The following is a 13,107-nucleotide window of genomic DNA, read 5'->3' as shown; positions in this document are numbered from 1 at the left end:
CAGTGGATTGAATGATTACCAATGGAAACTGGATGGACAGGTCAATATGTGAAGTCAGCAGGAAGAAAATGCACTGAGAAAAAGGGATAGGCATTAGATTGAGGAAAAGGGATAGATTAGGAGACCACGGAGCTCAATGACATGGAAGAGTAGCTACACAAATATACAGAAAGGAGAGTTCAGAGTGGTTCCCAAGGTTCAGACTGCGCCATGTTGTTCCAAATATACTGATGACATTCAGTCAAGGACCTTAGAGTCTAAGATATTGGAAATACCATCTGTTTGGGACTTATCTGACAATAAAGAGGCAGATATTAGGGTTAAAAGGAACACTTTGTGGCTTTCTTGTTTGGTTGTTTTTTAAAAGTTTTACTTATTTAAGTAATGTCTACACCCCATGTGGAGCTCGAACTCATGATCCGGAGATCAAGAGTCACATGCTCTTTCGAACTGAGCCAGCCAGGTGCTCTGGAACACTTTAATTAGGAATCACAGTTCGGGTGAATTGGAGTCAGGGTATGAAAATGAGAAAATTTCTTATTTGCAAATTCTATAATTATAGTTCCAATCTTTACTAGCCACTCAATTAGTTAATAAACTAGCAAGTATTATTTTTCTGCTCAGTCATATAAATGCAAAGATTTGGAATATAAGTTCAACTAGAGTGAAAACACTTTTGAATGGCTTTCTCTAAAATTCCTTTATAATCTAAACCTGTAATAGCAAGAGTAGGATGTGCTACGCAAAACTGCTAAATTTAAATAGAGAAATGGGGCACCTGAGTTGGTTAATTGTCTGACTTTACCTAGGTAATGATATCAAGGTCCTGGAATCGAGCCCCAGATCGGGCTCTACTCAGGGGGAGTCGGCCTCTCTCTCTCCTTCTCCCTCTGCCCTTCCCCTGCTTGTGCTCTCTCTCTCTCTCTCTCTCAAAAGAAAAAATTTATACAATAATAAATAATTAAATAATGAAATGATACCTGAAATAAACTTCCCAGCTACCTTCAGTATTGCCTCCTAATTCTACTGATTAAACACATCTTGATTGAAGTAAATTTCAATACATTTGCTATGCTTCTTAAGTTTACAGGTAAACTATCCCATGCCTTATAAAAAATATTCTGAAAAATTATAGAAACTTTGAGAATCTCTTACTGACTCAAAGTGAAAGGGCCTGAGTCTTCATTTCAAAAGCATGTTGAGCAGAAAGAAGAGCCAACTAAGGAAAAATATTATTTAAATAAACCTTATTTGAGCCATTATATATTTCTTACCATCAGTTAAACATAAAAAATGTAACCAGAATAGAACTCATCAGAAGTAAGTGTCAGTTTAACAAAGAGGTATACTACCCTATATTCTTCAGCGAATTGCTCACAACCCACCTGTTCAGTTCACCGTATGGATGTTGACTTCATAAATACACTGGGAATTGCTGTACTTTTCAAACATTAGATGTGTAAGTTTGATAGATGAGAAAAGGAGGAAAAAGAGATGTTCCATATGTTTTTGCAACTGCTAATAAGGAAGAAGGAAGACCTGAACCACCCAAAAGATGAAATGGGTTGCCATTTATCTTTAATTTATTCTATCTACCAATGTTAACTTCAATTGCCCAAGATATAGAGGCTGTCTCCTCAGTCATAGTCTAGTAGACTACCACCAATGTTGGTAAATCATTTTGTTACTTCGTATCAATGAGAAAAATTCTTCATCTTAAGTATCTTAGTCTAATTTCTGCTGTAGGAAATACTTGTAATGTACTATTTGGGGGATAATATATATTTCATATATATATTTCCCTATAGAATTGAATTTTTAATGGAACAAAATTATTCAGTGCCATCTCAAATCTGGTCTCATAAAATTTGTTGTGAAATAAAGCCCGAAGAAGATTATATAAAACTATCACTGGATAGTGGTATCGGTTCTAGAGTTTCTAATAAGCTAAATTCCTGAACTAACTAGGTTGAAAAGATTGGGAACAAAATTTAAATTCTTAGGTGTAAAATAGGATCCAGAGTCCTGTTTATAGATTTGTGGAGATAACATTGAGCTTATTTCCTGTTTTATTGGATGCTGAGTACAAATAGGAGAAATATAAGTTGTTTGGAAAGCTTTCTCCTAAGGGGAGAGCTGTGGACAAAACAAGAGAACAGCTGTATTTAAGAGGACCTGTAAAGTCCTTTCGGGTGTAATTCACTTTCAAGTAACCCCAAGACATAGAATATGTATATTAATATTACCCTGTGAGTGTCAGCATGGCAAGGGCAAAGAAGGTTGATAAACATGTATGATTTATATGAAAAGAGACAGCTATCCAGGTCAATTATACTGTTTGAGGCAACCTGCTCTCTAAACAGTTTTAGCCAGATGTCCCAGACATGAACATTCTACTTGTCACACTGCATTCAGTAATACTTAAAGCCATAATTCCAATGACTTATTATATTATATATATTATCTCTGCCTCATGATTTTCAAATTGCTATGTCAGTAAACATAAGATAGAGAAAAACAAACATTTCCATCATTTTAGCAAATAACTAATTTTCAAAATGTACTGTTTAATATTTTAGAACATATATGATCTCATGGCTATATAGAGAAGCTCTGCTATTCTCTTGTCAAAATATTTTCTCTTGGTATGATTTCTTAGCTAGGTTTAGGGGTTCTTTTGTTGATTTTTTCCCCTCACATACTCAATGTCAAAAGTGACCCATGTTTCCAGTGAATCACTATTTTCAAGGCCGACTGAGCATTTATTTATTCTAGTGAAGAGGAAACAAAATTTTGATGGTTTTTCTTCAGGCTTGATACTTTGAGTTTCCTTTCTCCCTCAAGTGAGCTAAATTGGTAGTTGGGAAAAGATCTATTTGAAGCATTTTATAAAATAAAAGCATTTCTGGGAGATTTATTTACTTAGAAATATTTAGTGCTAAAGGGAATCATCCTTTAGTCTTGTGTACTAAGCACTTAGCTCATATGTTACTGCATAAGCACTGAAAAAGGTAGTTCCTGAAGAAACCTTCAAGAATCTACCATCTAACAGAAGAGGTAATTAATCTTGATAAAGTACTTATTGTATGGCAGGCACTCTATATATATCCATCAAAAAAATATATATATAGTACTTAATCATCTATATATAGTGTTATATCCATCTATAACACTAGAGTAGTTTAATCATACAATGAAAATTAAACATAATTATATTAAGATATAATAGTAATATAAAGACATTTTGAAATAATTAATACTGAAATTAGTTCTTCAGCATAAATATTGGGAGACATAGAGCTACAGAAATGGTAAATATGCATGTGTAAACAAATATAAGGGAAGGGAAAAGAAATGTGTGGGAAATATCAGAAAGGGAGACAGAACGTAAAGACTGCTAACTCTGGGAAACGAACTAGGGGTGGTGGAAGGGGAGGAGGGCAGGGGGTGGGAGTGAATGGGTGACGGGCACTGGTGGTTATTCTGTATGTTGGTAAATTGAACACCAATAAAAAATAAATTAAAAAAATAAAAAAATGAAGATTATAGTACATTTTGTGATTTAAAATGTAAGAATTAAGGGCAGCTTGGGTGGCTCAGCGGTCTAGCACTGCATTCAGCCCAGGGTGTGATCCTGGAGATCCGGGATCGAGTCCCACATCAGGCTCCCTGCATGGAGTCTGCTTCTCCTTCTGCCTGTGTCTCTGCCTCTCTCTTTCCCTCTCTCTCTCTGTGCGTCTCTCATGAATACATAATAAAATCTTTAAAAAAAAGTAAGAAAATAAATGATAAAGATAAAACATTATTCAAGATAAGAGCAAATAAAATGAAATGTTTCTAAGATTCCAGCATTATTGATTAAGTGGAAAAACTAATAACTAGCACTCAACTTTCTTCCCCAGAGTTATTGAGACAATTAGCATATAATATTGTTTAAGTTTATGGTATACAATATGATGATTTGACATACATATATACACATATAGTGAAATGATTACTACAATAAGGTTAGTTAACACATCCGTCTCACGTAACATCTCATATGTTATGTAACATAACACATCTCATGTAGTTACTTCTTTTGTGTGTGTGTGTGTGTGTGTGTGTGTGGTAAATTTAAGAATTCCTATTCTCCTAGCTAATTTTAACGATATCATACAATATTGTTAACTTAGTTACTGCACCATTCATTAGATCTTCAGAAATTGATCATCTTATAACTGCTGTTTGAAATCTTTGGCCAATATCTAATCATTTCCCCCCAAACTTCAGCCCCTGGCAACCACTAATCTGCATTTGTTTTTCTGTGTCTGAATTATTCCCCTTAATGTAATGCCCTCAAGGTTCATCTGTGTTGTCCCATAGGGCAGAATCAAGATCAGTTGACTGTATCCATATACATTCACTGCTGGGCTCCCTGTTCTGTTCCATTGGGTTAGATGTCTGTTCTTAGGCCAGACCATCAAAGATGAACATCTTTGTTCATCTTTCTCAAAATAACTGTGGCTTTAGGGTTTTCCGTGCTTTTATATGAATTTTAGGATTGTTTTTTCTATTTCTGTTAAAAATGTCCTTTTTTCTTTTTTAGGGATTGCACTGAATCTATGCATAGATTTGGGTAGTATGGAAATTTTTAATAATATTAGTAATAATATTTAATTTAATAATATTTAATTTAATAATATTAGTTTAATATTATAATAATAATATTAGTTTAATATATTAGTTTAATAATATTAATTTCTTTGACCCATGAACACAGATGTCTTTTAACTTATTTTTATCATCTTCGATTTCTTTTATCAATGTCTTATAGTTTTCAGTGTACAGATCTTTCATTTCCTTAATTATATTTATTCTTAAGCATTTTATTTGTTTTGATGCTGTTGTAGATGGAATGATTTTATTTTTTAGTTTGTTATTAGTATATATAAATTCAACTGATTTTTGTATGTTGATTTGGTATCATGCCACTTTACTGATCTTTTTTTTCAGTTCTAACAGGTGTTTTTGGTGGGTGTCATACGTATCTTCTGTAAATAGAGATAATTTATATCTTCCTTTCTGATGTAGAGTCTTTTATTTGTTTTTCTTGTCTAATTGTACCAGCTAGGAATTCCAGTACTAGGCTGAACAGAAGTGGTGAGAGTGGGCATCCTTGACTTGTTCCTGGCCTAACAGGAAATGATTTCAACTTTTCACTACTGATTTTGATGTTAGTTGTGAGGTTGTGGTATGTGGCCTTTGTCATGTTGAGGTATGTTCCTTCTTTACCCAATTTTTTGAAAGTTTTTATCATGAAAAGATGTTGAATTTTGTCAAATGCATTTTCTAAATCTACTGAGATGATCATATAATTTTATCCTTCATTCTACTAATGTGGCATATCACATTTATTGATTTATGGAATTCAAAACATACCTGTATCCCAGGGATGAGTTCCCCTGAATCAGGGTTTGTGATTCTTTAAAGTGCTACTGAATTCACTCTGCTAATACTTTGTTGAGAATTTTTGCATCTATGTTCATCAAGGATATTGACCTGTAGATTTTTTTTATAAATTTATTTTTTGTTGGTGTTCAATTTGCCAACATATAGAATAACTCCCAGTGCTCATCCCATCAAGTGCCCCCCTCAGTGCCCGTCACCCAGTCACCGCCACTCCCCACCCACCTCCCCTTCCAACACCCCTAGTTCATTTCCAGAGTTAGGAGTCTCTCCTGTTCTCTCTCCCTTTCTGATATTTCCCACTCATTTTTTCTCTTTTCCCCTTTATTCCCTTTCGCTATTTTTTATATTCCCCAAATGAATGAGACCATATAATGTTTGTCCTTCTCCGATTGACTTATTTCACTCAGCATAATACCCTCCAGGTCCATCCATGTCGAAGCAAATGGTGGGTATTTGTTGTTTCTAATGGCTGAGTAATATTCCATTGTATACATAAACCACATCTTCTTTATCCATTCATCTTTTGATGGACACCGAGGCTCCTTCCACAGTTTGGCTATTGTGGACATTGCTGCTATATCCTGCACCCCGATGTTTATAGCAGACCTGTAGATTTCTTTTATGTAGTCCTTACATGATTTTGGTATCAGGATAATGCTGGTGATGCTGAATACATAAAACAAATTTGGAGTGTTCTCTCCAATTCTTTGGAAGAGGCTGAAAAGGATCGGAGTTCACTCTTTGAAGTTTGATAAAATTCATCAGTGAAATCATCTGGTCCTAGGTATTTCTGGGGGATATTTTTAATTACTGATTCAATACTTTTACTTGTCATTGGTCTGTTTTGTTTCTCTATATCTTCATAACTCAGTATTGGCAGGCTGTATGTTTGTAGAATTTATCTGTCTTCTTTGATGTCCACTTAGTTGGTATATAATTGTTCATAGTAATCTTATATGATTTTTTTTGTATTTCCATGGCATCATTTGTAAAGTCTCCTCTTTCATTTATAATTTTATTTTTTTGGTCCTCTCTCTTTTTTTCTCATGCATATGCCTAGGAGTAGACTTACTGGATCATATGGTAAATCTGCATTGAGCTCTTTGAAGAATTGTCAAACTGTTTTCAAGAGCAGAATGCACAGCAGAGCAATGCGTGAGAGTTCCAAAGTCTTCACATCTTCATCAACAGTTGTTATTGTTTGGTTGTGTGTGTGTGTATTTTCACAGCTGTCAGTGGGTGTGAAGTTGTATCTCATTGTGGCATTGATTTTCAGTTCCCTAATGACTAATGATGCAAAGCATCATGTTGTGTATTATTTGTTTATGTATATATTCTTTGGGAGAAATGTCCATCCAAATATTACCCCAATTTTTGAGTTATTTGTTCTTTTATCATTGAGTTACAAGGGTAGGGCCTTATCAGATATGATTTGCAAGTGTTTTCTCCTGTTTTGTGGGTCATCTATCAAAGAAGCTGTTGCCTAACCTAAGCTCCTAAAAATTAACACATAAGTTATATCTTAATAGTTGTATAGGTTTAGCTTTCACATTTAGTTAATTTTGAGTAAATATTTTTTACATGGTGTGACTAGGGATTAAAATTCTTTTTTTTGTGGTTGGTGATCCAATTGTCCCAGTGTCATTTGTTGAGAAGATTTTTTTCCCCATAGAATGGTCTTGGCTCTACTGACAAAAATCAATTGACCATAAATGTAAGGGTTTATTTCTGAACTCTAAATTATATTTTTATTTATCTATATTTCTATCCTTATACCATTACCACACTATCATGATTCTAATGACTTTTTAATAAATTTTAAAATTGGGAAGTGTGAGTTCTCCAAATTATTATATCATTTCTTTTTTTTTATAAGATTTTATTTATTTATTCATGAAAGACACAGAGAGAGAGGCAGAGACACAGGCAGAGAGAGACTCAGAGCGTCCCTTGTGGGACTCCAGGATCATACCCTGGGCTGAAGGGAGGTACTCAACCGCTGAGCCACCCAGGTGTCCCTATTATATCATTTTTTTACAAGATTCTTTTGGCTATTGTGGGTTCCTAGCATTTCCACATGATTAGCATCAGCTTCTTAATTTCCACAGAACAGGATGTCTTAATTTTGATGGGGATGATATTAGATCTATAGATCAGTTTGGGAATATTGACATTTTAAAATATTAAATCTCCTGAAGTCTCGGGTGGCACAGTCAGTTAAGCATCTGACTCTTGGTTTTGGCCCTGGTCATGACCTCATAGGTCAGGGTTTAAGACCCCTGTCTGGCTCTGCACTCAGCAGGGAGTCTGTTCTTTTTCTGCCTTTCTACCCTCCCCCCATGCTCTCTCTCTCTCTCTCAATAGATAAATCTTAAAAAAATAAAACAATATTAAGTATTCCAATCTGTAAATATTAAACATGTTTATTTAGGTATTTATTTATTTATACAGTGTTCTGCGGTTTTCAGTGTAAGACTTTTGAACTTACTTGTTAAATTTAGTTGTTTTATTCTTTTTAGTGCCACTGTATATGGATTCTTAAAAAATTTCAATTTCAAATTGTTAGTTGCTTGTGTACAGGAATGCAACTGATTTTTGTGTGCTGATTTAGTATCTAGCAACTGGCAAATATATTTATTAGCTGTAATATGTTTGGTGTGGATGCACTGAGATTTTCAATATATAAGATCATGCTATCTGCAAATAGTGATAGTTTTACTTCTTCCATCTCAATTTAGGCTTCTTTCATTTCTTATACTTGTCTACAATTTCTAACTCTATGCTAAATATAACTGGCAGGAGTCTTTTCAAATGTATTGAAACTAGTTTTGTGGCCTAAGATTTGATCTATCCTGAAGAATGTTCCATGTGAACCTGAGAATGTATATTATTTTATGATTATATTGACTGGATTGGTCTATAGATCTCCGTTATGTTTAGTTGGTTACAGTGTTCTTCAAGTCTTCTATTTATTTGCTGATTTTATGTCTAGCTGGTTATCCATTATGGAAAGCATGGTATTAAAGTTTCCAAAATTGTTGAATTGTGCATTCATCCTTTCAATTCTGTTAGTTTTTGCTTCATGTGTTTTTGAGTTTCTGTTAGGTGCATAGATGTTCATGATAGTTACACTTTCATGATGGATTGCCCTTTTTAATATTATCTTTCATCCTATTTGTCTCCAGTAACAATAATTAAAAATTGCTGAATGCTTACTATGTTGCAGGCAGATCTAAGCAAGTGTTATTTGCAATTCATGAGTTATTTCATTGCATTGAGAATATCCAATGGGTTCTATTATTTCTTTGATTTTTTACTGAAAAATAATTTTTGGTAATATTTTATTCACTGAGGTATTGGGAATGATATTAAATGTTTGTTGTGCTGAACTATTTTCATATATCTCATTCTAGTTATTGTTTATTGTTTACTGATTGTTAAAAATCTGACGTCTATCCCAGGCCATGTTTGTCTCAAGTAAAAATTGAAGCCTTGCTCACTGTTAACTTGTATATTGGCAATGTTCTCAATCACTTTAAAATATATACAAAATAGGGGCTCCTGGTTGGCTCAGGCAGTTAAGGGTCTGCCTTTGGCTCATGTCATGACCTCAGGGTCCTGGGTTCAAGCTCCATGTTGGGCTCTCTGCTCAGTAGGGAGTCTGCTTTTCCCTCTCCCCCATGTCCTTCCCAAGGCTCGTGAACTTGCTCTGTCTCTCTCTCTCTCAAAGAAATAAATAAATAAGTATAATCTTTAAAAAAAGGAAAAAAACTTTATTAAAAATATATAAAATTACTGATGTGATACATTACAAAACCAGTGTGTACTATTAAACAGACTTCAATTACATGCTAGTTTCAGTGAAGTTCTTTTCTGATAGATTTGATCACTGAAAAACTACAGACTGCACAAAGCAACTATGTTTTCCATCATGTACTACTCTGTTATATTTCTATGTCTTTCTTAAACTATAAAACTTAAAAAAAAACACAGCATTTCTTGTTTCCTACTCCACAAAATACAGTAACACAAGTGTACACTTAATTTCTAATTTGTGTGTGTGTGAGTGTGTGTGTGTGTGTGTGTTGCAATCTACAGGTGGATACAGCTAGATATTGATGTGGAGGCAGAGAGAAATTATTATTCTTACTGAATGAAAATGAAAGATAGGGTTGGTTGTTTAGTTACCCTGTCATTATTAATTCTAAGACTATAAGTTGGGAGACCGAAGGTGGAGAGAGCTCTGAGTCTCCCAGTAAGATTTTTCAATTTTGTTAATTTTAAGTCCTCTGGGGAAAACAAGTATTTCTTACTGGTAGTGATTTTAAATTCAGTTCTATACATCTCTTACCCAGTAAATTATTTACTAATGGTTTACTTTCAGGTTAATTTCCCCCCACTCTTTTGTAATTTTTACTTTTTCTGTCCTCTGTAGGTATTCCAATGCAGGATTTGTGAAGCATTTGGAATTTGTTCCCATTTTTGAGATTTCCTAATTTACCAATTTAGCATGCTCAATTTTACATCTAATTTTATTTTATTTTATTTTTATTTTTTTAATAATAAATTTATTTTTTATTGGTGTTCAATTTGCTAACATACAGAATAACACCCAGTGCTCATCCCGTCAAGTGCCCCCCTCAGTGCCCGTCACCCATTCACCCCCACCCCCCGCCCTCCTCCCCTTCCACCACCCCTAGTTCGTTTCCCAGAGTTAGGAGTACATCTAATTTTAATTACATGCTTTCTGTGATAATATATAAATTATATATGATTTATATAGAGTTAATATAAATTAATCTTCCACATTTAGAATAGTAAAAAACATTGCACAAATACAGGTTAAACTCAAACTTCAGCTCTTTTGGCAATCAAATAAAATAAATAATTTTAAATGCACCAGATCAAGTTCATTATTGAATTATTATGTCTCACCCAGACTAAGAAGCCTTAAATTTCTTTTTATTTCCTAATATTCTTTACTTAAAAAAAAATGATTCTTTTAATAGTATTGCAATATGCATTTCTTCCATGTATTATTTTTTATGTATGTTCTGGAACAATAAAGCAGCATTTGTCAGCAAACATTCATATGCTTGCTGCTACCTCTGCCTTCTTTTCAGGACTAAAATCATCCAGAGATAATGGACTCCAGGGAGAAAGTAAACAAATTATACAGGAACAACACTATTCTTCAGAGCAGGTTGGCAGCATGGATTCTACGTTCCAGGTTTGTTACACTCTGGTGAGAAATCTTAGAGGGGCCATTATTCCTTGTCAGGGGCAGCATGAGCAGCATGTAAAGGGTTCATATTCAGCCCTAACAAATTGAACTTACAATTTTGTTTAAAAATAGCATCCATCAGGGTGGGAGTGGATTTTTGGAAGGATAATATACAGCTTTGTCACTTTGTTTTACTGAATGTGAATGCGTAACATCTACCCTATGTAAGATGCAATAATGAAAAAACCCCAAGAATCTGAATTTCATTTCATAAACTCTGGATTTGAGTTTAATCCATAAACTCTGGATCTGACCTTATCTTACAAAGTAGGTGGGCAACTTAATCATTTTTGATATTCAATAATATGTTTAATAAAGAAAATTTGTTTAATAAAGAAAATACTGATACCACATCATTTTGAAGACCAAAAATGAAGCGATATACATAAAAATACTTGGAAACTATAAAGTCATGTAAGATGTGAAATTAGTATTATTATTAACAGTTCATTAGACTAGTCCCTGGTTGCATTCAAGGTATCTTATATTAGGGTAAAACTGCACATAAATGTAGATAACAAAGATGGCAAATCTGATGCATGGCTGATGAAAAGCTGACTCCCTCCATGTTAATTACTCTGCCTGACTTTCACTATTTGTCTCATTCCATCAGTGGTGACATTTACATTGTGCTTTCTTGACTTAATTTTTACTTGTTTTTATCTCCCCTACGCTAATCTTCTTTTGGTGCTTTGCTTTTCCAATTTTCTGTCCATTTATAAGGCACATGCTAAATAAATAGTTATTATCTGATAGCTCACTCATTCATTAACCCATTCATTATTTATTTATTTAAATCCTTTCTTTAAAAATCCTGTCTACTTACATGTCTAATGGAACAGCTGTTTGGAGTGTACAAATGTGAAATGAAATGGCTCCTTCCTGAGGTATTTTGCAGTTAAATAAGGAAGTTAGGTATGCAAATAACATTAATGAGAGGTAGAAAGGAGATGAATACTATAAGTAAAGGACAGGTTAATCATGGAACATTAGACAAGTGGAAAAAACTCCCAGATGAGGAGAGATGTGAAGACCCAAGTAACATTTAAGCTCCTTCATAGGTATGGGGATATTAGCAGGGAAAACATGCAAAAGAAATATAAGAGTATGGGCAAATTATACAGTATGATTGGAAGAAAGCAAACATATAACATTGTTTGGTTTAAGTTACAGGTAATGGAACTGTATCAAATTAACTTAAGAAATAAATTAGCAAATAAGAAAAGGACACTGGGTCTAGATCATGTTTTTGAATGCTAAAGAATTTTGATTTCATTCAATAGGAGTCAGAAATGGGAAGCTATTCTGTGGAAAGGAGAAGCCAAAGACTGATATGCTAAATAGGAGATTAAAATGACAAAAAGAAAAGAAAAAGAGAGAGACAAATTAAAAGATTATGTGTGAATTAATGAAAGCTCCTGTTATCTTAGTGCAAGACGGAATGGAGATTTCAGAAAAATACTGAGGAGTTTGGAATTCAGGATAATGATTATCACTTATTAGTTGATTTTTCTATCCCAAGAATCCACATACATTATTAACCTTATCTTCAACAGGCCTAAGAGAAGAGCAGTTGGCTCCATTTTAGAGTGATAACTGAGGCCCAAGACCATACATACAGCTGGGAAACAGGGGAGCTGAGATTTGAACATAGGCCATCTCAATCCAGAACTGTACCCTTAGCAACTGTGCTATTCTAGAACCCCACTACTGACAAGGAGGCATGAGAAAGGCAGGATTCTGACATGATAGCAGCTTCCAGCCTCCATGACAGAGAAGATGCAGATGATAATCACAGAAAAATGACACAAAAATGGGGAGACAAAGTCAATCTGTTTTTGACATGTTGAGTGTCAGTCCTTATGAATTATAAAAGTGGAAATGTCTAGCAAGGAGATGGAAATGCAGGATGAATGAACTCAGGAAAAGCATCTGGAGAAACACAGTTCAAAGTTTTCTAAAAGGAGGTAATAGAGAATGCCAGGTAAGGGCATGACAAAAGAGTGACCAGAGGGAAAGCAGGCCAGGGGCAGGTCTTTGGGAAAGTCAGAAAGGCAACTGTGATTTCTGCATGAAGCACAAACATAATTTCATATCACAGAATTTTAAGATCTTCCAGAGTAGCAATTCTCTCCTACTTGGAGAAGCCACTGCACTGCAGGGCACCATAAGCCTGTAAATCAATTAAACTCAAATTATAAAGTCAAACGGCATCTGTTCCCATCGTGACATAAAACCTGCTAAGATGAAAAATTTCTGGCTGGGATAAGTTAAATTTTTCATAAGTTGCTATCCCACTGAGCTGTTTTTCTTCATACAATTTCAATAACATAGAGGCAGATTTGGGGCTTGGAAGGATCCTTAGAGATCAC

General features: G+C 34.3%; 1 long non-coding RNA gene across 3 annotated transcripts in view; it reads right to left on the bottom strand.

Moving 5' to 3' along the window:
* Window positions 1-12,410, bottom strand: part of LOC112672620 (uncharacterized) — a 36,070-nt gene extending 23,660 nt beyond the window's left edge. The window contains exons 1-3 of one of the 3 annotated variants that reach the window (XR_007413623.1): window positions 12,269-12,410; window positions 11,562-11,617; window positions 1,386-1,435 (exon numbers count right to left, since the gene is read on the bottom strand). This is a non-coding gene — a long non-coding RNA (uncharacterized LOC112672620). The remainder of the gene's footprint in view (window positions 1-1,385; window positions 1,436-11,561; window positions 11,618-12,268) is intronic. The other 2 variants (XR_007413622.1, XR_003144391.3) reach the window with 2 other exon arrangements.
* Window positions 12,411-13,107: the final 697 nt, after the last annotated feature.

The sequence above is a fragment of the Canis lupus genome, chromosome 10 (assembly GCF_003254725.2).
Source record: "Canis lupus dingo isolate Sandy chromosome 10, ASM325472v2, whole genome shotgun sequence".
In the NCBI taxonomy this organism is placed as follows: domain Eukaryota; kingdom Metazoa; phylum Chordata; class Mammalia; order Carnivora; family Canidae; genus Canis; species Canis lupus.
Note: the sequence above shows the minus strand (reverse complement) of the source record. Positions and strands in the feature narration are given on the sequence as shown.